Source organism: Leptinotarsa decemlineata, unplaced genomic scaffold (assembly GCF_025532065.1).
Source record: "Leptinotarsa decemlineata unplaced genomic scaffold, Ldec_3_MD MMD2_tig00026340_RagTag_RagTag, whole genome shotgun sequence".
NCBI classification, from domain to species: Eukaryota; Metazoa; Arthropoda; class Insecta; order Coleoptera; family Chrysomelidae; genus Leptinotarsa; species Leptinotarsa decemlineata.
Window position 1 is genome coordinate 4733784 of NW_027412694.1, and position 24964 is coordinate 4758747.

Sequence of the window (24964 nt, forward strand, 5' to 3'; positions counted from 1 at the left end):
ATTTTGTATGTGGGTTCATTTCATTTTATAGAGGTGCCATGAGAAAGGATTTTCAAATAGTTCAACTGGGGCGCCAACCGCGGGGGAACAAGGCGCATCCATAACACAAAATTATTTTTTGATCACTCTTTCTCCATTCCAGTATATTTTCGAAAGCTGAAATTTTGTATGTAGGTTTATTTTGTAGTCCAAATGTGCAATAAAAAAGGAATTTAAAATATTCTGAGTGAGGCGCCAGCCGCGGGGAAAAAGGCTCGTTTATAAAATTATCTCTATTATATTTATCTTATAGGTTCATAATGTGATCAACACGGCCTCTCACAGCATGTAATTTGAATAAATATTTTCGAAGATGTTACAGATTTGAAATGCAGGGACATAGCGATTGCGGTGGTACCGGGCCTTTTATATGTCGCTTTCAAGAATAACCTCCAAAGAATATATGTTTGAATTTTCACTGACAAAAAAGCTGTGAACGACTCATTTAAGATATTCTGTAGTATATTAATTTAATATCAGCATTGCATCTGTGTCGAGCCAGGCCTTATCGCTAGTAATTTAATATTGTAAGATCCTCACTGAACACGTCAACCGTGATCCAGCATTGTTATTCGACACATATTTCCCGGATGAATGTACTATAACTACCCCCTTTTTTTTCAATGGCATGGCGAATCGAGTGATACATCAATTCGAAATTGGTTCATTCGTCATTGAGAAATTAAATGTTGAACGTTTTATTGAGAAAAAACAGAAAATTCACTGTTGGTCAGTTTAATGAGGGAATTAACAACAAATAATATCAGTGGATATCAAATCAACGGATAAATTGTTCAAAATAACCTCCACTTAGTTCTATACAATAATACGGTCTTCTCTCGAAAGCGTTCCGTACATTGTTCAAGATGTCCGGAGTCACCAATCGGCATTCCCTTACAATTATCTGTCGCAGGTCTTCTAGATTTGTAGGCTCAGTGGAGTACACTTTCGACTTCAGGTGTCCCCACAGAAAGAAGTCCATTAGTGTGAGATGAGGTGATCGAGCTGGCCACTCCACTGGACAACTTCTGCCGATCCAACGCATTGGAAAATTTGTGTAATCATAGGATTTATACAGTCTTGTGATATATTCAAGTATATATCTCCATCGAGATTACTTTCAATGAAGAGTGGTCCAACAATATGATTACCAAGCCCGGACATTAAATTTTTGTGGAGTTTGTGAATGTGTTCCGTCACCACATCGCTCCAGTAACGTCAATTATGTCTATTCTTTTCAACATTCAATTTTGAAGAAATTTCGTCTGAAGTCGACGATCAGAATTCGTTTAATTCCTGAACTAGCCTTATTTTGAAAGGAGGGACTTTGTAGGCTTTCAAAATCCGAAAGACACTAGTAGCAGATACACCGGACGTTCTAGCTACTTCTCTGATAGATTGTCGATTATCCATTTGTACATGTCTTGAAACTGTCATTTCTGACAGGACGGGATACTTCATATTTTCTGTTGTGAACAGAACCTAAAATTCGAAACTTATCCATCAACTGTTTAACGTATTGATGGCTCACGTTATGGTCTGGATGATTCGTATTATAAATTCTTGCAGCAGCTTTAGCACATTCATTATTTCGATAATAGGTTGCAACAACTTCCATTATTTCTTCAGTAGAAAGAACCATGTTGAAACACTGTGAACAAGGATGACTGAATAATAATTCGTGAAGAAGTGACAGTGGCCAACTATCTACTTTTTGTTCTGCGGCAACTAGATTCAACAAAAATTACCAGTTCAGAAAAAAACTAATAGTGTCGTCCATTTCAAAACGTTTACTACTGATTAAATAAATTATACAAATCTAGAAGAGCTGCGACATAGAATTGTTCGGGAATGCCGATTTCTGACTTCGGACATCTTCAATAATTGTAAGGAACGCTTTCGAAAGTAGAATGTATTATTGTGTAGAACTAGATGAAGGCGAGTTTGAACAGTTTATCCGTTGATTTTGTTGCCATTGATATTACTTTTTTTGACTTTCTCATTAAAATGAGCGACAGCGAATTTTCTGCTTTTTTTAAATAAAACGTGCAACATGCAATTTCTCGATAATGAATGAACAAATTTCAAAAAAAAATCACAGAATCAATAGAGGGATGAAAGACCTTCAATCGACCCCCCATGCTATTGAAAAAACTAGGGGGGGGTAGTTGCTGACCGCAGAGGAGTATGATTTCCATATCAGTATCAGTCCCCCTAGAAATAAAAATTCACGTGTTTTTTGAATTTCTTGATTACACGTCAATTTCTGACTTACAGGGGGGTCAATTTTTCGTTGTAACGCCCTATATATCAAATTTTAGCTTCCTAGGACTCACCAGTACGGAGAAATAATAGATATAATTGTTAAGTGAGTGACTTTCGCATTCATAAGTATGAATTCTGTAGAAATTATCTTCGTTCAATTCATGACATATTTTGTGAGAGAGGACTTAATGTTTACTGAGAATTCTAAAAAAGTTTATCGAAATAATGCCTTCGTTATTCACTTCCAATACATATTTATGCTTCACATGTCCTGGACAATTCTCGTTGAAAATGCTAGCAGTGGCCGTTGCAGATTTTTTAGCAATACAGATGAGTCAAACAGCAATATCTCTATAATAATGGTAGAATTCAATGAAAACCAATCTACACACAAAGAAAATATATTATTCAGATTTCCAACACCTTCCCGACCGAGTAAAAAGCATTCTCAGTTTAATGACTAGTTAATTTTATTTATACGAACGGTTTTCGATTTAACTATCAAGTATGAAACTAATAGCCGTATGAATAAAATTAACTAGTTGAAATTAGACAAAAGTGTGTTTATTAATTCCCTTAAAGTGATCATGAAATACCACAAAATAAACAAGTCATCAATCACACATATTGAAAAACCTTTTCCTTTGGATTCTCAAAATAATTTAGATCAACAAAAATTTAATTGATCTCATAATAACTCTAATCAAATAAAACACCACGTCAATATTGAATCGCATAGGAATATCGTGCTGCCTGTAAATCACTCGAAAAAATAGTCAATATGAGCTTCATTTGATACTTTTGAATAGACAAATCAACACCCGGACATACATAAGTTGTTAACCTTGAAAACAAAATCCTTTCAGCTTTCTCACAGAAAAAAATGTCTAGCAATATTTTTAGGCATAATTAGACATTTGATGCAACTTTTTTTTAGAAATGATATATATTCAAATAAGGTTGAGGCAGTCAAGCTACTAGAGAATAATTCCATAAAAAAAATAAATGAGTACTTTTCCGATGATTCAAAATTTGCTTTTAATTTGGAAGCCACCCGCAGACAGCTATTCTAGCTTGTTAGGCATCATCAGTACCGGTCAGTGATTTTCACAAGTACTTGTCTTGGTATTTTACAGTTTGTCTTCAATCGAGGATCGCCTACCTGGTACTGATGATGCCTAACAAGGTGAAACAACAGTCTATAGAGTGACGTTATTCACTAAGAAGAAAATACTTGCTGGATGGCATGAAAAGTGGTTAAAATGTACATCCAAACTGAAATAAATTGAAGAAACAATCGCACCATAGAAGAATAATACATCCAAAAGCCAATATCACGAACTGAAAATTGCCAATACCTTTAATAGTTCATGCGATTCAGAAATTTTGGAACGAACTACGCTGCCACATGCTTCATACCCAAAATTTACGAAAAAATTGCATGGTATAAACCATTCGATGTGCCGACATCCTCAGCAACTTCTCTAACAGTGATTCGACTATACTTTATAACAATTTTCTTCACTTTTCCAACATTTTCATCGGTTGTTGATGTGCTGGGGCGTTCAGGGCGAGCGTCGTCATACTTATACCATTTGTGAACATTTTTCTAATTCAGAGTACAATCGTCGTATGCCACTGTCAGCATTTCAAGTATCATTGAGCTCTCAATTCCATTTTCACAAAATTTGATGAAAATTCTTCGATCAATTTTTTTCGATAGCAGAAAATCGTTGAAATCGCATAAATATTTCTTATGAAAATATCAGTTAAGAGCGCATAAGCATAAGAGGCATTGTGAATGAATATCTAGCGCAATAAATAGCAGGGTTCTTCCAGAAATATTGTCAGGGTATATGCCGCGCCCAAGAGCAATATCAAAAAGTAAATCTATTCAACATCTCTATTTTCAATAAAAACTCTTTTGATACTTTTTTTCTGATTTTTTTCATTGCCAAAAAATAGTTTCGAAAGAACTTTTTCTTCTATTGTGTCGATTGATATTTTGTAATATATTTAAAGTTATATCACATGGATATACAGGGTGTCCCTGGACGTCCTCTTTTCCTCTCGGGAATGTATAGATGGGGTCAAAATATCACCAGTACTTCATATAACTTTTTTTCCTAAAAGTCTTCGTAACCAAGTTACGGGCCCTCGAAGTTACAAAATGAAAAATGTTTTTCTTTGATAACTTTTCAAGTGAATATTCAAAATCATCCAAATTTTGGTAATTGACTAAACAAATGAATTCCGTCGATGAGCTTTCATGCAGGAGTCAGTTGTTTTGCTACAAAGTCAGGAGCGCCCAGTCGATATACTGAGCGCAAGGATTGTTATGTCGAGAGTAATACCCAAACACTATTCCATTATTTCATTCATATGTGATTCATCGTCATCATGAGAAATGAAATTTATTCGATTAACATTTTATTCTTCTTCTCATTTACCCTTCTAATTATGTATTCAAATTGTTCAATATCAGTTCAATTTTAACTCTTTGAAAAGCAGTTCATCAATATTTGATACACTTTTTTTGAAATTTTTCATGGCCATGTTTTCAATCTTCAGATCTTTAGATAATGAAAGTCTGCATTCAAATAATTCAACAATTATTCAAAACAGGAAAGTGTTAACAAAACGAATTTCTTTGCTAGTGCAAGAATTTTGTTGAGAGACATTTCATAAGAAATAATCATTCTCCGCATAGTTTTTAAATGTCATGTGACCCAGATTTCATTCAGGTGCAGTAGAGAAATTATTCCCCAAGCATTACAAGTCAGCCGTTTGAAAACTACCTTATAAGTAATCCGCCCTGAAAAGTCTTATTATCCAACAATCACTAGTCTGCGAATGAAATCAACCTCATAAGTTCATTAGATATGCTACAGTCAACTGGAAGTTTTCCGTAACTATAGATAATTTTTTTATTGGAAAATTAGCCAGAATTTAAAATGTATGTTTTGAGTTGTTCTTGATTATGAAACTAAATATACATTTTTAAAGTGAAAATATTTTTCCGCAATTCAATAATATCAGTTTTGTCCTGTTTGCTTTCATATGAACTTATAATATGTTGCATGAGTTGAGAGTTTCAAATTTTCATCACTACGCAGTATGAAACAAAGTCGCTTACCGCTGTCTGTCCGTATGTAGGGTTGGGTCTAAAGTAAGTGAGTCTATTCTATTCGACCCTCCACCGCAACCCCCTTATGTATGCTGAGATATTTAAAACTACTCAAAGGATTTTGATGCGGGTTTTTGAAGTGATAACTTCTTATGGGAGGGTGAAACGCTTCATTACCTAACGCGTTACAGCGCTAGTCTGAACGTGAGCGGGAGGCAGGCTTCTCCTCTCTCGTCGAAGAAATGCTCGTGTTTAGTGTGCGTTAGACATATACTGGTGACAGTACGAGTCCTTCAAAAGTAGCAATTGGCTTATGGTGGCTATAATATATGTACATACACAAAATAATAAAATATTCCAATAATAATTACATTATCATACTAATATACATAAAATTCATGTGATAAACTGAGCTTTTCTCAAGTTGAACAATTTCAATAATGAATAGTTCAACTTAGATTAGTTTAAGTTACCACTTCTGTCGGGCGTTCCAAGACGCACACGTTTTTTTTTTTTGGATAGATAGAGTGATTAACATGCATAATATAGTAAAAAAACACTGATAATTTTAGAGATTTCTAATGTGATGTAGATAAACATATTTTTTGTGCATTACGAATTCTGGCTGTATCTTATGAGACATATAAAAAATAAAGGTTAAAAGGTCTACAAATGCGATAGTATATGTCTACCTCTCAGACATGACCCACAATAACCATTTTTATCCTCAAGAAGTAATGGTGTATTTACGAAGCGATTTTAAGCAATACAGCATTAATCGTTATTCAATTAAGTACATTAAATACGTTGTGCATTGAATATACATCAATAAGGCCCTCTACAGTATGAATATTTTTGAAGATATTACAAATTCAAAATGCATGGATATAGCGGTTGCGGCATTAGCGGCCGCGGTAAAGGAATCATTAATTTCTGGAATATTTGATATCCAATCATTCTGTGCAACGAATAGTACAGGTTTCAATTCAAAAAATTTGAATTATCCATCACTTTCCAAAACGATTTCATATTTAGAAACTCTACCACATCTGAGCCAGGTATAGTCGAAATAACTGGTATTGTGCATACTCAAAGGGTCGGCACCCTCAAAGGCCAAAAAAACCAATACAAAGAAATAAAGTCGCTGCCAACTAGTCCACGTGGACTGAAGAATTGGCGGTTCGTATTGAATAATTTTTACTAACCAAGTTTTATGATTGGCTAAAGAGTCATAAAATTAAATTTTGAAGTCATGTTACGGAGACGAATAGAATGCGAGCCGTCATGTTGTCAATGTTCAGTTCAGGAACTGATCGCGATTTGAGTGTTGAAATGCGATATTGGTGCAGTTATAATTACTTAAAATTTTTGTTATCTATTTGAAATGTGGTACCTATCCTTGGACAAGTAATGATAGTAATAACGAATGTGATAACAACGCAGACTTTTTCCTGTGTAGTGATTCCAATAGCGATGGTGAACAATGCGAAAAAGAGATACCAGTGAATAAGATTCGGATGCATTTGAATATCGAAACACAGAGAGTAAGTTTCAACGTATTCAAGAAGCTATATCTCAAGTTTGTTTTCGAGGGAAACAAACTATTACAAGCAACATCAGATTTGACCGAAATTCCTTTCCCTACTGAACGTAAAATAGTCAAAAACAAACCTTATGAATTCAAGACGTTGTTATCTATTTGAAATGTGGTACCTATCCTTGGACAAGTAATGATAGTAATAACGAATGTGATAACAACGCAAACTTTTTCCTGTGTAGTGATTCCAATAGCGATGGTGAACAATGCAAAAAAGAGATACCAGTGAATAAGATTCGGATGCATTTGAATATTGAAACACTGAGAGTAAGTTTCAACGTATTCAAGAATCTATATCTCAAGTTTGTTTTCAGCTATAATATCCCAAGGACATTGATAACTAACGAAATAATTTTATGACAGTTTTCGAAAGCACGTTATTTGGTAACATCCCGACGCCGAAGGCGGAGGGATGTTACCTAAAATAACGTGCTTGAGGAAGTTGTGATAAAATTATGAGTTATTTATCAATGTTCGAGGGATATTCGGTGAAAAAATTTTTTGCAATTCGAACAAAATTATTTATTGAACACACAGTTATTAAAAGAACAATTCGTATAATGATATAACTCCATAAATATTTTTCAAGTGTATTTTTTACTATTGACAGTATTTTTTGGTGTATTTTCTTCAATGATTTTGTCAATTGCCGCATCATTTTGAACACCAAAGCGAGGAAGTGACATTTTCGAAATAAATTGAATTACTGAAATGTCAAACAACTTTATTGTGTTGGTTGCTTAGCAATGTCATGACATAAGTGATAACTACCCGTGAAAACTATCCATGGGTAGTTATCAGTGTAATGATGGTTTCATTGGTTATTTCGACACACATGACTAGAAATAGACAAATTTGATAGGATAATTTTTTTGGCAAAAAATTTTTGAGGGAAACAAACGATTACAAGCAACATCAGATTTGACCGAAATTCCTTTCCCTACTGAACGTAAAATAGTCAAAACCAAACTTATGAATTCAAGTAGGTAGTAGAGAGTTTATGGACTACTCTATCTCTGAACACGTAACGAATACCATTTTACCAGTATAGTAAGAAGTGAGTTGAGCAAGGTCAACAAACTTCTGAACACTTAACAGCACACCTTGATAATGACAAATGAGATTTTGTCGAAACGTCGGTGAAATTAGAAATAATATCACATACACGGATCAAATACCCGGAAAAACCAGTTCAGCATATTCCTATCCGTGAAAACTTCAGATTTCATATTCGATACCTCAACGGGGAGATGAGGTCAACTAAGAAGAAGAACTCAGGTAAAACTCAACAACATGTAAGTAGTAGGTAGTAGAGAGTTTATGGACTACTCTATCTCTGAACACGTAACGAATACCATTTTACCAGTATAGTAAGAAGTGTGTTGAGCAAGGTCAACAAACTTCTGAACACGTAACAGCACACTTTGATAATGACAAATGAGATTTTGTCGAAACGTCGGTGAAATTAGAAATAATATCACATACACGGATCAAATACCCGGAAAAACCAGTTCAGCATATTCCTATCCGTGAAAACTTCAGATTTCATATTCGATACCTCAACGGGGAGATGAGGTCAACTAAGAAGAAGAACTCAGGTAAAACTCAACAACATGTAAGTAGTAGGTAGTAGAGAGTTTATGGACTACTCTATCTCTGAACACGTAACAGCACACCTTGATAATGAAAAATGAGATTTTGTCGAAACGTCGGTGAAATTAGAAATAATATCACATACACGGATCAAATACCCGGAAAAACCAGTTCAGCATATTCCTATCCGTGAAAACTTCAGATTTCATAATCGATACCTCAACGGGGAGATGAGGTCAACTAAGAAGAAGAACTCAGGTAAAACTCAACAACATGTAAGTAGTAGGTAGTAGAGAGTTTATGGACTACTCTATCTCTGAACACGTAACGAATACCATTTTACCAGTATAGTAAGAAGTGTGTTGAGCAAGGTCAACAAACTTCTGAACACGTAACAGCACACTTTGATAATGACAAATGAGATTTTGTCGAAACGTCGGTGAAATTAGAAATAATATCACATACACGGATCAAATACCCGGAAAAACCAGTTCAGCATATTCCTATCCGTGAAAACTTCAGATTTCATATTCGATACCTCAACGGGGAGATGAGGTCAACTAAGAAGAAGAACTCAGGTAAAACTCAACAACATGTAAGTAGTAGGTAGTAGAGAGTTTATGGACTACTCTACCTCTGAACACGTAACAGCACACCTTGATAATGAAAAATGAGATTTTGTCGAAACGTCGGTGAAATTAGAAATAATATCACATACACGGATCAAATACCCGGAAAAACCAGTTCAGCATATTCCTATCCGTGAAAACTTCAGATTTCATATTCGATACCTCAACGGGGAGATGAGGTCAACTAAGAAGAAGAACTCAGGTAAAACTCAACAACATGTAAGTAGTAGGTAGTAGAGAGTTTATGGACTACTCTATCTCTGAACACGTAACGAATACCATTTTACCAGTATAGTAAGAAGTGTGTTGAGCAAGGTCAACAAAATTCTGAACACGTAACAGCACACTTTGATAATGACAAATGAGATTTTGTCGAAACGTCGGTGAAATTAGAAATAATATCACATACACGGATCAAATACCCGGAAAAACCAGTTCAGCATATATATATATATACATAGATATAGATTATTATCGAGTGTGTATGATATACATCAAAAGGGGGAAAGTCGTGGACAGAACACGTGTTTCTGCCTATTGGCCTCATCAGCGCGGTGCAGCCAATTGCAAAGATGTACAACAACTGGTTACCAAAAATGTTGTACATCTTTGCAATTGGCTGCACCGCGCTGATGAGGCCAATAGCCAGAAACACGTGTTCGTGGTTTGCCTACATATTTCTTGAGTGTTCCCCCTTTTGATGTGTATATGTATATATATATATATATATATATATATATATATATATATATATATATATATATATATATATATATATATATATATATTAGGTAGTTACCTCCTTAACTATATTATTAAAAGAGAGCTGTTGGAAGGTAGGTATCGTTTACTTGAACTATGCCTATGTGTAAAAAAGTGAGAAGTCAAGATACTGATGACCAGTGTGATGAATTATTTCTGAAGTCGATTTACTGATGAAAGGTGACAAAACGCCGCACTCAAATAGATAAAATGATTTGACCGATGTTGTACGAGTCATGTTTCCTGAATAATTCCAAGGCGAAGATTACTGAATGAAAATGTCTTTATGAATAATGTTACAAAAAGTCGCAAAAATCAAATATTTTTTGAGAATATGAGGACAATAAAAAACAGGTGCTAATTTTCGCAGTTCTCCAAATTAGAGAGTTCATAAACAGTGAAGTTCGAAGTGTACTGAGTTGAACCTCAAAACGATGAGCAGCCACAGTCCGTCGCGTCACTCGAACACTTCCTGTGAAAGTATCTGTAGAAAGGAGACAAATCTCCAACCTTTCTTCGATATTTGTTTGATTCTGTCATTGAGAAGATGGTTAAATTCCACAATTTGGAGCGTCATTCTTCCATTACAAATGGAATATTGAAAATATATCCACTATCATATAATTACAAAAATATTTCACTGAAATTCATTTTATTCGTTTCTCGAATCAGCAACCAATAAAGTCCAATTGATGCTCCAGTTCCCGGAACTCAATTGCAATTGAAGTAACTTTTCATCGTGTTAATTTTATTGTCTCAGGACATGGCTCTATCAAGTTTTGATCTGAATATTCAATTCGAAATGAAAAAGAAATGTGAAAGTTGAGTTGGATTTTCTTTCATAGAAGTGATTTAGCAGTAACTGTAACATGAATTGATAAACGACGGAGAAACAGAACTGTAACATTTTTTTTCAATTGAATTATTTGTAGGCACATTGACATATTAACATTTGAATGAGAAAGCTACTGAAACATTTTCCTTTCACTCCAGAGTGCGAAATAGATTAGCAATTGAAGAAATCAAACAATATAGAGCCTATGTTTTATTAGCAATAAAACTCACATATATTGTACTGCTAATGTTTATTTTAGTGTACAAATGAAACTGCAACAAAAATGGTTTTTATGAGCCACTGCATACACTATGAAAAGTTTCGATGCCAATGGAGACTGATCAACTTGAGAAAGACGTTCCAAATATATCAGTGGTTGGGAATGTTAATATTCAAAGTATTTGTTAATTCAAAACTAATACATATTCGTAAGCATAACACTGATCCTGAGCAATACTTATGAAATGTGTGTAATATAAACTATGGTTAGATCATCTTCTGAATGCGTGATCCCAAGCACATCTAACGACTGTTTTTTAATGATTAAAAGTAATAAATGCTCATTTCAAACAGAATTTTGTGATTTCGTTATGATTTGTCACAGCTGGTAAAGCCAAGTTAATAATACTTCACTGAGTCCACCATATGTTTGTATCGCAAACAATGAATTTAATGAGCATTCGGGCATGACGTTATCCTCTTCTGCAGCAGAAATTGAAAAAATCTCAGGTACGCCAGGTCAATCAGATAAGCTAAAAAGTGCTTTTCATAGAAAGTATTGAAGCATTCCAACGAAATTTAAAATCAAAAACAATTTTGGGTTTTTGATTGACAAAAAATCTGGTCATTATTATTGGAAGTGTTCCATATTTTTCTTGCTCACCGTATACATACAACTAGGTCTTTTGAGATTTGTTATATTGAATACTACATTTTTCACTGTATAACCGATTCAGTTATGTACACCTATAGTACAACTACTTGACAATAATTTATTAGTCCGCTACTCAAATATTCTATAATAAGAATTGATATAAAATTGAAAAATGATAGTTGGAGCAAATAATGATTCTGTGATAACTCGAATATTGCTTTTCGGAAATTCCAGAAGTTTTCATCAGAAAGTCTACCTTGATGGATTTATAATTGTACAATCAATGAGCATTTTCACATTTTCATGATACGCATATACTATTTGATAATAATACCGAAGCCCCGATACATTCGGGAGGGCGCGCCAGCATTATCAACCAATGACCACCGGCTTGCCTTAGTGCGGCAAGCCGGTATAATTTTAACATTCGAAAGTAAAGAGGACATCATTCCAACAAGGACTCCAATAATCACCAATAACAATCATTTTGATAGCATGGTCTGGATAGCGTCTGCGGAGTTCAAAAAGAAAATCTCGATACTTCATACGTTTTTTCTCCTCTTTACGGACGATATTCGTCTCGCCAGGAGCTGAGAACTCCACGACAAATATCGTCTTGCTCTGTTGGTCGAGAAGAACTAAGTACATCAGGCTTATTAGCTTGTATGAGCCTGAGGGTGGGGAACGAATAGTTCCAATAAATTCGGTACTTCTCGTTCCCCACAACATATTCAATATCCTCCGAAGCGTAGGGCAACACCGGTGTCTCGTCAATACCGTAAGAGTGCCGTAGATGGTTATATAGCACTCTTAGGTCCGCGTTATGTCGATGGATATAGGCCTAGACTCCATATGCTGGACATGCTGATAGCAAGTACATTAGGGTCTCGGGCGCCTCGCGGCAGGCCCAGCACCTTGTGTCAGGAATCTCTATACCCATCACGCGACTGCGGTAGTTGAAGACACCATCCTGGAAAGCCATAATGAACCCCTCAGTTTCCGACTTTAGCCCACTCGACCTGAGGAAAGCGAACGTCAGGCGCTTTGATAAGCCAAGTTCTTCAATGTTATTGAAGAAGACCCCATGCATTATGTTTCCGCAGAAGTGAGGTGATCTCTGCGGCTTTCATTTGAGCTTTTTGTTGAAAGGGTTCCAACTCGCTGACAGAGTTGTGTTCACCTCGCTCAGTGTCGAAAACTAAACCGAGTTCATCAGCTGCTCGCGCAGCTGCCCTGAAGAGAAATGCTCCAATTCCTGCTCTCTCATGGTCACGGACCATGCAGAGAAGGGGATCCGAACTCCTGACGACTTTACAGGCTATATCCAGTACCATTCTGTCATGTCGACACTCCAAACCCAAAAGTCCACAGCCTCCCTGTTGTCGGGGGAAGTACAACCGTGGAACGGACGATTTGGGTTCCAAACCCCTATAGAGATTTTTCGGGTTTTTACGTCGAGTTGATACAGCTCCTCTCGAGTCCACTTCACTACTCCAAACGAATAGAGTAAGATTGGAACGGCAATCATATTTGTTGCAGTAACTTTGTTCCTCCCCGATAGTTCCGATGACCAGATCTGTCGAAATTTGTGCTGATACTTGCCCGCATCGTCCTCTATTAAGATGGAACATTGCACATTTGTCTATCCCAAATATCATACCGATAGCTTGCGTGTACTCTTCCACCACCCTCAAGGTCAGATGGAGATCCTTCTCTCCAGAGGCATAAAGTTTAAGATCATCCATATAAAACAAATGGGTATCATCAAAACTGTATAAACAGATATTCAAATTGGCTATCTTTTGGAAACATTACATTTTATTAAATTTCCATATGCAAAGTATGTAATAAAACCAGTCTTCGATTAGGTAAGATGAAGTTCAATCTGTTCTCGGTTGAATTAGGTTTTTTTGTTAACTAGCAGTCACTTTCTATAAACGACCACTCTCAAAAGTTGTAACACGTGTGAATTGGGGATTATTGACGTCTTATCTTTCAACGTGCGATTCGTAGCACGAAACCATTGATAAGTTTGACGAATAAATTTTCACAAACTTGTAATCTACACTTACTTTTGAACGTTAGTTGATATAACATGGTCAACGACTCCATAAGTCACTTTATGATCTTCATGAAATAGTTAGATTAAATTTTTGTTTTCGAATGAGGATTACTAAATATTGGGAGTTGATTTATTGCAAGTTTATTATTCTCCTCTTTCGTGCGTGTAGGGTTTTTATGCAATATTCACTTGAAAAATAATTTGATAAAGTATGACAGGATTTGTATAAGTTGACAAGTGCAACTGACATAACGAATTTAACTCATACAAGGTACTTTCTGGTGGCATCCATTTCACTTTGTGCAAAATATTGAAAACCTATAACTCTAGAAAGTATTGCCTCTTTTTTCAATGTTTTTGTAAGAGGTTTGCACAACTATTTTATCATAATATTTAGAACGATTGTGTAATTCAAAGTTATGATGTTCTTGTTTCGTCAACTTTCAGAGAAAATAGTGTTTTATCTGAAGTTAATATATTCTTTTTTATCAACCCTTTTTGGGTATTTATACCTTCCACAATCTGAAAAATATGAAAATTATAATGAAGAACTTTATACAAGGGCAGATAGGGCAAACTTTTTAGTTTACCCGATAAGTTACTGCGTAAAATCAAAGTATTTTTCACAAAGAAAAATGTTCTATTTCTCAGTGACTTGTCGTGTTTAACAATTTTGCCTATCAAAAAAATTTCTAAGAAATGATACAATACCTATCTCAACGTTTCGGAGGCCAAAATCTGCCTCCGTCTTCAAAATTGGACAAAAAATTCAAAGATATTTGCAGTTATTCCTTTACTGATTATTTATTTCTCAACTTCTTCGACAGATATCACAGAAGTTGTGATATGTGAAATTATGTCAATGTTTTTGATTTACAACTGAAACATTCGATGTAATACAAGGTGCTCTCCGATATCAGTCTGTTGCCATTTCGCCACTATCCAAATTTTCCTTCAGCGAAAGAATAACTGCAAATATCTTTGAATTTGTCCATTTCTGAAGAGGGAGGCAGATTTTGGCCTCCGAAATGTTGGGATAAGTATTGTATTATTTCTTAGCAATTTTTTGTGACAGACAAAATTTTTAAATACGACAAGTTGCTGATAAATAGAACATTTTTCTATCGGGAAAAACTAAAATGTTTGCCTTTTCTACACTTGTATGAAGTTCTCCATTATAATTTTCATATTTTTCAGATTGCGGAAGATGAAAATACACAAATAAATATCGATGAAAAACTGATTTTCCTCCACAAAAATGACTTTCGTTGAATATTTGATATATCCATTTTTAGACTTCTGGTTCATCTGTCGTCTTGATTATATCAAAGTATTTCACTTTAAATCGTTTGTTTTTGACAAAACTGACTGGGAACTTTTCTGTCAATCTACTCACAAGTCAGTCGAAAATAAGTAAAATTTTCAAAAACATATCACAAACTTCGTTCGTGATATGGAAAGAAGTTATTTTCTGATCTTTGTCAAACACCCCTCATTTATTTTCCCATCCATTTGAATAGAAACATTATTTGAAAAATTATTTTGTAATAAATATATAAGAATATCGTATCAGACAAATTATTTTCATAACATCATTTCTACAACGACTCTGTTATAGTTGATAAATTCGACCTCAATGTAAGAGAGGAGTGGTATCGCCATCTGTAATATAAATAACAAAGATTGGATTTTTGGTATGCATGCAGACATGAAAAAACCAATAGTGAGAATAGAATAACGATCTGTCTGATTTTTTTTCAAAATCATTACCAACATTGTTGGACTGGATATGACTTTAATTCTGAAATCTTATACATTTTCATACATTCCTGATAAATAAATGATTGAATAAATTAATGATTTAATATATTTCTTTTTTTATTCATGCTGACCATGGAATATAAATAGAATTTCATCTCATCATTTTGATCTATATTTTCTCAGGCGAAATAATTTAAATGGCATGCACCTTCCAAGATGTTGTTATCCGCGGATTCTTCAGTCAATCGAAACGATTGTGAAAGTGAATGAAACAGTTGCGCAATACAAACCGTTTCAGTATTCAAATTGAATTGAAATGTTGACCTGCAACGTAATCTTTCATCATTATTCATCGGTTCACTTGTAACGACCGGTCTTGACCCCCTTAAAATGGTCCATTTTGCAGGAAATTTTGATTTCAATTGTCCCGCTTATGGACTCCCCCATCAGTTGATATTATTGATAGAAAAAACTACTTTTTTCTCGAGTGAACAAATAGTAGTTAACTAATATGTGATCGTTACTATATCTTCCTTGGGATTGCATGTTGAATAAAAAAACCATAAATTTAACAAGAAAAACTAATTCGAATAATCTCGTTTGAAATAATGTAGTTTCAGTAGTAGTAGCTATTCGAATAATTCATTTTTTGAATAGATTCTATGTCAATTCCTTCACAAATATTGTACAGAAATGTAATTTGTTATAATTGGTTATTCTATAGACGTTGAACCCAGGTTACGGTATCAATGTTTATTGACATCCAGAATGGTGGTTGTGACATTCATCATTTCATCTGAGATAACTTTAAAATAAGAATAATGATTTTCATCGTGATACGATCAACATTTGACACAGCAAAAGTAAAACTTTTGAAAAGTTAATTCTCATTCACCCTAAAAAGTACTGATTCTACCAATGGTTGAATTTCCAAATTAAAATGAATTAATGTTTCATCATCGACAAGTTACAGTTAAAAATTATATTAAGTGGAAAAAAGTTATGAAAAACGAGAAATAAAACTTTTTTGGTTTCTTACCACTTATATTTATAACTAATGTCACCGCAGTTCCGTTCTATGATGACATTTTCAAACTAATACAATAAACTCATCATAGGACGAAACTACAGTAACATTGGTTACAAATAAAAGTAGTGGTGAAAAAGCATAGAAAGTTTTATTTCTCATTTTTCATGATGATCTCCTACCACGTAGTAAGGACTGCATCCATCAATTTATTTAGAGATGAGTTTTTTATAATTAATGAGAAACAGCATTCACATATATATTTTTATAAAAAAAAATATTGACAAATTCCAACTTAACCAGCAGTTTAACGAATAGAAGTGTTTATGTACTGAGTAAGAAATTACTGGACTTTTAAACTTCTTAAAAACTGTGACATTTTTGAGTTCCTTCGGTAGAAAACTATATGCTCTTATTGCCTGAGTGTAGGCTCCTTACGAACTGGTTGGGAATAGCCAGTTCGTTACAATGCCTAGTATTGATGATTGATGATATTCATATTATTTGAATATTGACCACTATTTCTGAGAAAAAGGTTAGCATATTTTTTTTTAAAAGCAGACAAGACAAAAGAAGTACAAAGACGTCACTGTCAAAATGTCAGGTTTATAAAAGAACTCCTTACGAAAGCTTCTTCGATCTCGATTTAGGATACATCTCAGAATTGTTTTTTTAATTAATGAATATTTTTTGTAAGTATACTGAAGAACTTCAAAATATAATGCCACATGAAATCAATGACTGTACATGGCCATAGTAATATGTTCTCAGACTACAAACAGAGACTCAATATCTCAAATATCATATCACACCACAAATGGAGCTCAACCTGTTACTCATTAAGTTTATAAGAATTTGCCAACTGAAGGTTGCATCCATCGTGACACTTAAGAGTTTAGTGTGATCAGACATTGTAATAGACTTATTTTCTAGTTTCACATATACAGATTCCTTGCAGTTAAATGACTTCTTTGAGCAAATTTGCTATCATGCACTACCTAGATTCGAAGCTTTGGGCGAGTTTAAATGTGCCTTTTCGTAGGGCGAAGAGTACTGGTCCAACGATTGAGCCTTGAGGTACACGTGCCTAAGAATGATTCTACTAGACTCATAATGATGTTGTTAATTCATTCTGCTAACAACTTGAGATCAATTTGACAAGTATGACCTGAATAGTCCATAACCCACCCCTTATACCATACTTTTTTTTCGCTATCAGCTTTTTCTGTTATTTGTTTAAATGCATTGAATATCGCTAATTATATTTGTACTTCCAATTTGTATATTCCAACCAATTTGCACAAAACAATGAATTATATCAAGAAATCTTTGTGTTGATTCACTTCGTAACTTGGTGAAAACGTTTTTGAATTTATGACGTTCAGACAGAGGCAGACGACTATACATATATAGGAGTGTACAATAATTCACAATCTTGAATGAAATACATACATTCAATGTATTACATACATCCAAGATTGTGAATTTTTGTATATACTTTTGTTGATAATTGCCATATTGAAAACACTTCAGTATGTGATTTTATATCGCTGAATAATTGGAGATCCACCATATCAGATGGATCAGTATTTCTAAGATTCAATACTGATTACAAACAAAAATAGAAATATACATTAAAAATTTTATTGCGCGATTCAATCATTTGAACAAATGAATTGTTATAAATCGAACATTGACAAAAATATTTTTTATTAAGTTATAAGAAAGAGTAACAAAAAGAAGCATGTAATATTCAAACTGATATCCGATTCTGACATGAAATGAAAATTCAGAATTTTCGAACAATGACTTCTTTTGATGGAAAATTAATTTGGATCTGATCTAATATATAAAAATGGATGTTTGTTGGTTGACTGGTTGGTTGGTTGGTTGGTTAGTTGGTTGGTTGGTTGATTGGTTGGTTGGTAAGTGATAAACTTCTACATCGCTCAACCAATCGTAATGAAACTTGACATGTATAAGTAATTTTTCATAGAGAAGGTTTTTAGGCTATCAATTTTTCTGTAACTCGCCACCAGATAGCGCTGTAGAACAATTTTTTGGAAGCACTGTTTTATAACGCTGCGCATGCCTAAGTTCATTGATTCTGATTCTGTCAAAACATTGGAACAGCAGAGATACAGCAACATAGTATTAGTTTTATAAATTTCTGTCAACTTCTGTTCTCAAAAATCATAACGTTCGAAGATTCTACAACAGAATTGTAGTTTTCCTTGAAATATACTGAATCTTATTTCATATTGGTGTGTTTGTTATTTCATATAAAATTCTACTACGATATCTCATTTCCATTTAAAAGAACGCATAAAGAAACGCTGTAAAGTTTGGTATACCAAAGAACTGAAAGAACTTCATAATATGCTCTGTGATTAGACAAACATTAATGAAAGTTCATCAAATATGACCATTAAAAATAAATTTGATACATTGAAAAAACTATATAAAGGAAAACTAAAGCAAGAAAAGTATAATTAAATGATGAAAGAATAAAAAATGCCTCAAACAGGATGAAAGAAAGTTGGAAAATTATTAACGAATTCAAAAATCATAGTCAAAATCAATCAGTATCAAAGCTCAATTATAATGGAGAATGTGTGACAGATCTGAGGGAAATTTGTAATATATTCAGTAATTACTTCAATGATTTGCAATTTCCCCCAGTTGATAATGATAAAATCAAACTAATATCTCATTTCCATCATACATTCTTTCTCTTTCCTACTGATGCGTATGAAATTGAGGATTATAGGATTATATGAAAACCACCAAGAAAACAGCTGAAGGTATTGATGACATTTCTGGAAAACCGTTGAGATATGTCAGAGAACATATAAAAGAACCACTAGCACACCTAATCAATGAAACGTTTGTTACAGGTCAATACCCAACAAATTTGAAAACCTCCAAATCAGTACCTATATATAATAATAAAGGATCCAAATATGACGTTAATAATTATAGAAACATCTGCTTACAAAGTCAGTTATCAAAAATTCTCGACTTTGCTTTCAATTTGCCGCCTTAATAAATTTTTTGAACATCATAATTTAGTGTTGAACTATCAACACGGATTTAGGCGAAATAAACCAACATCAACAGCAGTCGCAGAACTCTGTGAAAACATCTATAACTATTCAAACAAAAAACAAAACACAATGGGTCTATACTTCGACTTAAGCAGAGCATTTGATACTGTGAGTCATGATACTTTGATAGACAAATTATATCGCATAGGAGTTCGAGTAGTTGCGAATAACTGGATTACAGCATATTTGAAAGATAGAAAACAGATTGCAGTATTGAATACTAATAAATCAAAAGAAAAAACGATTAATATGTGTGTTCCACAGGTTTCTGTAATGGCCCCAGTACTATTCATCATTTTCATGAATGATATGATTAACTCATGACCAAGTGCGCAAAATATAATGATGTATGCCGACGATACCAATTTTCTTATATCAGAAAAATCAATATGTGATATGGTACTTAGAGCCAATACTGTAGCGAATGGATTCTATGACTGGTGTACTTACAATGGTCTAGTGGTGAATTTGGAAAAAACATGCTTCATGCAGTTTCTAACGAAAACTCTGAATAGGAATTTTGATTTATCAATAAGAGTAAATCATAGTAGCATTGAGCAGATTGATGTTGCTCGCTTTCTGGGAGTTATATTTGATAATAAAATGACATGGAAAAATCATATAAACGAAACAACCACCAAGCTGAAACTGAAACTCTGAAATTGGCATACTATGCATTGGTTCAATCAACACTCAGTTATGGCCTAATGTTTTGAGGTAGCTCAAGCTACCTAAATCAGATATTTATAATCCAAAAAAAAATCATCAGAAGTATGATTGGAGTCAAGCCTAACACATCTTGTAAATCAATTTTTCCAAAGATAGGTATTCTCACAGTGTATTCACTATATATATTTCAAATTAATCTGAATATCAAAACACAAGATAATTCCGTTCTTAAAAACCTACATCAACCATACGCAAGATTAACCATTGGGCAAAACTCGCACATATATAAAGGTATTCTCTGTTATAATAGATTTATAGATTTGTTTAATAGCGAAATTGATCTTGCCTATCTGAGAATTTTCAAAAATTCCCTGTACAAGTATTTAGAATCCAGGGCATTCTACTCGTTAGAGGAATTTCTGGAGACATGAACTATTATATTCTATTCTATGGTATTTTTTTCTCTGAATGTAATATTAAATCTAGCAATATATGTTCGAAAAATAAATGGATACTTATCAATGATCAAACAATTTAAAAAATCTAGAAGAGATATAAATAATAGTGTTTTCAAAATTTTCGTAGAAAATGTTACAATGTAGTATCGAAGTCAACTTCCATTTGTTCCGATTGTGATGACGGGTATTGGCTTTCCCAAAAATGCAAGCAATATTATATACACTATAGTTCAACCAGCAACATTTTTAATAACATTTCATTAACTAGTTTTTGTTCTCTTATTAATAACAACTTTCAGAAGTAAAAACCAAAGTTGAAAATTAGCGAGTTATTATCTTCCAACATGAAGTACGAGTATGTACGAGTGTTTTCGTTTGAACAACAATATATGAAAAAATTTTGTTATTTTTCACTTTCTCCCACCTGAAGGGAAACTAATATTTCAAGAGTTATAACATATTTTTTCGAATATGTCATTTCCAGTACACAATTGTAATAACGATTCAACCAATATATAATGTACATCATTCTTGAAACAGTGATTTAAGTTTATGAGTTCATACGTTTATTCAAATCATACTATTCAGCACTTCGAAAAGCATAATAAAATTCTATAAATTCAACAACAATTCAGTAGGTTATGTATTTTCTATTACCAGAAACTATTTATTCCGGTAATTTTTTTTCCGTGTTTTGAACTTTTCAGGAAAAGTAAGTAAAGTGAACATCTTCAACTCAGATTCAAGTTAGAAAATCATTATGATTTGTATTGGAGTTCGCTTATGAAAAAGTCTCATAATTTTCATCAATGAAGTGAAAGATTTATCGAATTTCAGTATTTTCGTGTTTGAACATCTTGAATATTCCACTTGGAAAGCCAAAATATTTTGATTAACTTTATCCAAGTTGAAACGTTATCAAGATCCTATTTGCCGTAATCCAATTGATTTTTGTGTTTTTTCCTGTTTCATTCGACAAGATAGTTGGAGTGGCATTATGTTAAATGTATTTTTTTTGTGACAATAAGTGAGGCAATGTTGGTACTACAGATAACTCATTCATAAAATGAGCATCATTTGAAAAAATTGAATAATAATTTCTAGGAATTTTACTGAAAATTGAAATGAGATATTATAAATAATTGCCTACCTCGGGTAACTATTTCACTTGATTTCAAAAACACTCAGCGACTTTATCACAAAAACGCACTTGAGCTCCAAAAAGTCCACAAACACCAATTGAATTTAAGTGTTAACAATTGTAAATGGAACCGTACGTTCAAAATTCTAGTCGCACGCGCTTATCGAGCGTTCAGCAGTAAATAAACAAATGAAAGTGCGCTCGGTAATTTTATTGCAAGCCAGCACAAAACACGTTAATGACCGGCGCGGAGTGACAAATTTTATCAGGTGTAACGTTTACCAAAATTTTCCTAGGTTAATCGTGATGGAGTAATTATAATATAACAGATTTTGCGAGATTGTTTTCCCAAAAGACTACAATCCTTCATGAAGATTCATTCTTGAAGCATGTTGCGAAAAACCAAAGTAATGTCATCAAGGTGTAGAAGATTGTAATGCAGCCTTTCAGAAGTTCATTGACAATTAGGAAGAATAAAATCCGGGCTGATTGGCCGTGGTCAAAAGAAATTTGTTGTATCAAAATGTATGTCTGCTACTGAGGCAGACATCTTCAGTGGTGAAGGTGTTGATTGTGTGGAAGACGGCAGTATTTCGAAGTCTCAGCAACGTCGTAGAAGCTGAAGGTGTCTGCCGCAGTGGCAGACGAAAGGTTCGGTACTTCAAGTTCCTTTCGACGACGGCCTACGAGCTCGGATTTTTTTCTGGTAAATTTTCGTTATGTGGACACCCGGCGATTTTGAAAAAATTTTTGACTGTACTTACGTATTTTGATGCGTAGATTACGAATCCGAAAGAAAAAAGCGGCGCTCTCCCTTATTTAAAAAGTTACGGCCCTTCAAATTCCAGAAAAGGGAAAATTTTCAGCCTTCTTTTTCACCAAATAAACTATTTAAAAACACAAGCATTTATTCACTAGGTCACCTTTACACCTTATTCATCCTTCTTTAACACTTTTCACTTCAATAATCAACATTTTTCTTATTAAAATGTGAAAAAATGTACGGAGCTGCTTTTTGGTTACATATCACTGTATTTTACGTTTTTAAGGTTAATGATATGATTAGTACGACTGATGCAGTCAATATTCCTAAAGTAATTCAAATGTTTTTTGCCTTCATTCTTTAGCTCGTAAATTGGTTTTAGGCACTTTTCTTAAAAATTACAACAAATGTACTGAGCTTTTTTCTTCGGTATTTTTATAATCCGCTTTCTATTGCATCTATACCATAAAGTGTCATAATTTAATTTGCACTCTTAATTGCAATTAGTACAACGTATTGTTGCTGCAAAAACTCCTACTTGAACCAAATATAGAATTATATTATTTCTTACTACTAAATTATGAATTTCGTTCAAATTAATTTTGTATTTTTCTTTCACGTCAAACTAAAAATTCAAATCTACGAATTTAAAATAGTAGGTGACGACAAATACCAACCGCTTTTTTCTGAAATGTCACTAGTATCTACCTACAAATATCAGAGTGTCACCAGGAGAAGCATTCGTTTTTTATAAGAAAAATGTTGATTATTGAAGTGAAAAGTGTCAAAGAAGGAGGAAAAAGGTGTAAAGGTGACCTAGTGAATAAATGCTTGTGTTTTTAAATAGTTTATTTGGTGAAAATGAAGGCTGAAAGGTTGCCCTTTTCTGAACTTTGAAGAGCCGTAACTTTTTGAATAAGGGAGAGCGCCGCTTTTTTCTTTCGGATTCGTAATCTACGCATCAAAATACGTAAGTACACTCAAAAATTTTTTCAAAATCGCCGGGTGTCCACATAACGAAAATTTACCTTTCCACCTCATCCCATTAGGAATTATCGGAGACGTAGATATCTGACAGACTTCATCTAGAAAATTCAATATTTTTTTATTTTTTTATTGAAGCTTCTTGCGAGATCAAGGAATCATTGTTTGAAGCGCTATTCCCTGGCCTGATGTTATTGAAGTCCTCTTATGATTCTTGAAAAGGCGACATGAAACAATTTTATAAGTAGGTATTTTTCAAAAGGACTTGTAGAGTTTATGAATCTGGAAGAACTGGTAAATGTGACTAACCTTTTTCTCCTAGACTGTCAAACTCTTTTGAAACTACCAATAGTACCTAGTGAAAATCAATGACCTCAGAAGATATAAAAAATTATTAAGTCGTTTACTTCAATATACAAGGTGTTTCAAATTTGTTCCTCACCATTGGGATCTCGGAAACTATGAGAGATACGAACATGGTTAAACTGGGACAAAGTTGAGCATTTACGTGGCTAATAGTATAATATACCGTTGAGAAAGTTCTGAAATTCCGAGTATATCTGGAAATATCCGGAAAAAACAGAAATTTTGGAAAATGGTTTTTATTTTTTTCTGGCTTTATTTTTCAAAGTATTCGAAAATGAATTGCACTTCCACATTGCCACTTTTTCCCTGATACATAATGGTGTTTTCAGATTTGCTATCCGACAATTCTTCTTCCGGCCACCAAGTTATCATTCTTTTTAGAAAAATTGTAGATATTGAAAAAAATGTATCTATTCTTGAATTGAAGGGGTTATATTTTTAGGAGTGATTAATTTTTTGGGAAAGAAAGTTTTTGGCTTTCTACTACTCCATCTGATGAAAGTAGCTGTTTCAGGAGGACTTTCTTTCAGTTTGTGACTGAAAGTTACTTCTTTGCATGATCTACACATTCATGTATAGAGTTTCAAATTGATTACTTCCTTCCTTTCTTTGGAAGATTCTCTCATCCCTTTTTTTGTATCAGATGGAGTAGTAGAAAGCCAAAAACTTTCTTTCCCAAAAAAGGTATCTATTCTTATAATGATAGGTACATCATTGAGAAGATAAAACCTGGTTTTATTCAAAACAGAAATAATCCAATGTACCGCCCATTAGAAAAAATAAAGTTGATGTTGGTGGCCGGAAGACGAAATGTCAGATAGTAAATCTGAAAACACCATTATGTAGCAGGAAAAAAGTGGCAATGTTGAAGTGCAATTCATTTTAGAATACTTAGAAAACTAAAA

At 33.7% G+C, this 24964-nt stretch overlaps 1 protein-coding gene across 1 annotated transcript in view; it reads right to left on the minus strand.

The window, feature by feature from the left end:
• LOC111505870 (fatty acyl-CoA reductase wat) overlaps positions 1 to 22137 on the minus strand; it is a 64386-nt gene extending 42249 nt beyond the window's left edge. Inside the window, exon 1 of the mRNA XM_023160758.2 lies at positions 21956 to 22137. The gene's annotated coding sequence lies outside the window, so the exon portion shown is untranslated. The remainder of the gene's footprint in view (positions 1 to 21955) is intronic.
• Positions 22138 to 24964: the final 2827 nt, after the last annotated feature.